Source organism: Gavia stellata, chromosome 7, assembly GCF_030936135.1.
Source record: "Gavia stellata isolate bGavSte3 chromosome 7, bGavSte3.hap2, whole genome shotgun sequence".
NCBI classification, from domain to species: Eukaryota; Metazoa; Chordata; class Aves; order Gaviiformes; family Gaviidae; genus Gavia; species Gavia stellata.
Genome location: NC_082600.1, coordinates 33,995,306 through 33,999,359, shown reverse-complemented (window position 1 = coordinate 33,999,359; position 4,054 = coordinate 33,995,306). Strand labels below are relative to the sequence as shown.

Below are 4,054 nucleotides of genomic sequence, written 5' to 3'. Positions count from 1 at the left end.
TCTCACAGCTGGATTTAGAGAACTGAAGTGGCAGTCTAAATTTAGAGAGCTAAAGTGCTATCTAAATTCCTTTGTGAAGCTATGTGGGAGAGGTAGGGAGCTAATCTTCTGTTGGGGGAGGATAGCTATTTCCACAGGCTTGGACCTAAGGAAAGCATGTGCCAATGCAACTACTGAGACACTTCAGTACTTGCTTATGTTCCTTGCTGGCTTGGGACTATGCTGAGCTAATCATGTAAAACAATTATGTTTCTCATACAGAAATACAGGAAAGTATCCACTGCCAGTCCAAAGTCTCTGCTTAGCTGCTCTGAATCTCCTCCATACTTAACGGGAAGCTTGGAACTAAGGTATTTGAACTTAGATACCTTAAGTAGGTGTTGTCTATGTAGCCTGAAATAGATCACAAATGGGAGATCTGGTCACAGTCAGTATAGTTTCTGGTTTCTATACATCAGTTTCTGCTTCCCAGTGTCTCCTTCCTGTCCTTTAAAGGCATGTAGTGAACTAATATGCAATCTGCTACCTATATGAAATATAGTACCTTTCTTTTTGTGCCTTCTCTTATGTACTGCCTGCACATAAAAGTTGACTTTAACTTCATACTTATTTGTTAAAACATGCTTCAGTTATTCTGCAAAGAAAACAAGAATGACAAATAATATTATCCAGAAGTATCCCATTTTTTCTGTGACTAAAATGCTTTCCTTTGGAGAACTTGTGTATTAAATTTTAATCTTTAGAGAGCACTCATCAATACATTACAGTTAGCTAGTAATTATACAAAGTAATTCTAACGGAAATATTCACAGAATTTTAGCTACAATATAATCTATAAAAAATCTAATATTACTAGATAGATGGTAATATATTACTAATAAATAGGAACATATTTGTGATGAAGAGATAAATAGGATACAGTAGCTACTATTTTTGTCAATATATACTGATTTGTAGAAACTCATACTATTTATATTGTTGCAGCTTGCTAGGAACTTCATAATTAATGGTACTATTTTGCTGGATTTTCTACTAATCTTTCTTCTGATGTGGTGGTGAAGTTTTTGTCAACTCTTTGAACACTTTGTTTTGCAAGAGGAAGGACTTTTCTTCTTGTAAAAGGAACTGATAATCCTTTACACAGCAGACATGGATAGCTAGTAGATGACTGTGCTGGTATACGTATGGCATATAAAACTCATCTCAAAGGCCTGTTCAGACAAAGAGAGACATCTGTGGATTGTTTGCATACAGACAGAATCACTCAGAAGAGGTGGAGGCTGCCATACAGTTTGCTGGTTTCTATTTTTTGTTCCCAGACATAGTATAAATGTGAGTCCCTTTTAACAGCTTCCCATATGTGCATGTGCTTATGATATGTCATTAAAAAGTAGCTTTGCGGAAAAGGACCTGGGAGTTCTGGTGGACACCAAGTTGAACATGAGCCAGCAATGTGCCCTTGCAGCAAAGAAGGCAAATGGTATCCTGGGCTGCATTAGGAGGGGTGTTGCCAGCAGGTCAAGGGAGGTGATCCCCTCTACTCAGCACTGGTGAGGCCACCTCTGGAGTACTGTGTCCAGTGCTGGGCTCCCCAGTACAAGAGAGAGATGGACATACTGGAGAGAGTCCAATGAAAGGCCACTAAGATGACTGAGGGATTGGAGCACCTCTCCTACGAGGAGAAGGTGAGAGAGCTGGGACTGTTCAGTCTGGAGAAGAGAAGGCACAGGGGAATCTTATCAATGTACATAAATACCTGAAAGGAGGGTATAAAGAAGAGGGAGCCAGACTCTTTTCAGTGATGCCCAGTGACAGGACAAGAGGCAATGGGCACAAACTGAAACACAGGAGGGTCCATCTGAACATCAGGAAATACCAAGCACTGGCACAGGTTGCCCAAAGAAGTTGTGGAGTCTCCAACCTTGGAGACACTCAAAAGCTATCTGGATGTGGTCCTGGGCAACCAGCCTTAGGTGGCCTTGCTTGAGCCATTCTGTAATTTTGTGATTCCATGATTTTGTGAACTCACAGTACACCTGGAAACTTAATTTTCATGAAGTATAATGTATGTTGTTCCGGGCTTACTCTGCACAGAAAGTTCTTGTATGGACTTGTGTTTAATACACTGAATTTCTTTATTACAGGATTCTGCATGAACATCTGAAATACAGTACACAGGGACATTTTTATTCAGACTAAAAAGAGGTGCGTTTTTAGTGTTTTATCAAGAATTTTAAAAATTCTTGAAAAATTGATTGAATGTTTAATTCCTATTTTTGTTGCAGTTACACTATAATTTAGCCTTCTAAAAACTGTTTTGACCTTCATATACTTGATATAAGCATAACCTAACCCTTTTTCTTTTGAGATACATACCAGGGGTATTGCTAAATCTGACAACAAAGAATAGTCATTAGTGAGAATTGTGATAATCTTTGTGATGAGAACATCCATCCTTTAGGTCTGGTCCAAATCTATTTACAGAATCACGCGTAGATTAGAATGAGAGTATTTTTTTTAAATTCTTTCATGCAAATGGCATAAAAATACATTACACTGTACTTCATCATGTAAATTTTAGCAAAGTATCGTTATTCTATATACTGCTGGATCAAATGATCAATATTTTAAGATGAAAGTTTAAGAATAGATTTGGACTATTGTCTTGAAAATTCATGTCATTACTAGCCACATGAAGAATATGAAAAATAATTCTTAACAGTGGGATAATTTTGTTGCTCTAAATGGTAATTGTTTTCTTCCTCCCTTCTTTTTTTTTTTTTTTTTTCTTTATCTCTCAGCAATATATGTGCTACAACTCTCTTGCAGGAAAAAGTACAGAAATATCAGAAATAGCATTTCTCCCCCTTACACGTGTTCACAGTATCTAATGGTACTGTAGTAGTAATTTCCTCAATAGTGGTTCATTACCAGCAGTTAACAACCCCTTCTGGCAATTAACTAATTACCTTGCCTTTGACTATGGTGAAAGGAAATGGCTATCAAGGGCATTGTTTGCTCAATTAACTAAAAGCAATAGACACATGCTTCGTAATAATTGTAGAAGGAAATCCCTCCAAAATGCACTCATCTTACTCAAGTTTTCACAGGAGCTGTGCAGTCTGAAACATCAAATTAAAGAAATTCAGATGAATTAACAAGTTTGTGGGTTTTTTTTTTTTCCCCAGACAAGTAACAGGACAAGAACATTCTTCTATATAATGTAAGTTTCTGGGCTTAGCCAAGGTTCATGGTAGTCTCAGAACCCAAACTAATGCAGACATGAGCAGCTCTGGCCAGGATGATCTCTAGTATCCTGTGAGCTGGATGTAGCCCAAGGGATGATTCTGCTTGGCCAACTGCCTCTTCCTCAGAAGAGCTGTCACGGCTTCCTCCACGTGGGCGGAGAGATGGATGGATGGGGATGTATGCCTCCTACAGAGGGCCCAGGAACACCTCCATATGGCCCATGCAGAAAAGACAAGACAAAGCTGGTATCTCTCCTCAGTAAAAAGATTGGGCTGTATCTCTCAGTCACAATCCCTTTAGGCTTCAGCTACTTTAATCTGTGTAAGATTTGTAACAAAAAGCATCAACCCACCAATTTATAAACAGTTGCTGGCTAAAAGCTCTTCAGTGAAAGATGGTATATTATGAAATAATTTTTGAAATAAAAGGGATGACTTTTATTCAAAAAACAGCTAACATCATTTGTCATTTTTCATTTTCTTCAGAAGGAAAAGTTATACTTCTTACATCTCATAATGCAAAATCAGTTATCTAACAGGAACCATGAGTGATACAAACTTAATAGCAGTCCTTACCTTTTTCTCCATGTTCTTAATGCTTCTCGGTTCTTTCTGTTGTACCACAAGGACCCAAGCTGACTCCACATTTTGTCATATGACCAAATGCCACTGCAAGGTGTGGTGCTTTTTTTTCCCATTTCATTGCCCTACATACAATAATAATTGATTCATTTGTAAATGACTTACAACTCTCTAAAAACATCTGAACATTATCCCTGGGTTTTCTTTCCTCCCTGTTAGTGGGA

General features: G+C 38.0%; 1 long non-coding RNA gene across 1 annotated transcript; it reads left to right on the top strand.

Annotated features, from left to right (window-relative positions):
* The first annotated feature begins 258 nt into the window (after positions 1-258).
* Positions 259-3,493, top strand: LOC132317359 (uncharacterized). Its single transcript, XR_009484064.1, has 3 exons — positions 259-350; positions 2,145-2,205; positions 3,189-3,493. It is a non-coding gene; the product is annotated as an uncharacterized LOC132317359 (long non-coding RNA).
* The last annotated feature ends 561 nt before the right edge of the window (positions 3,494-4,054 follow it).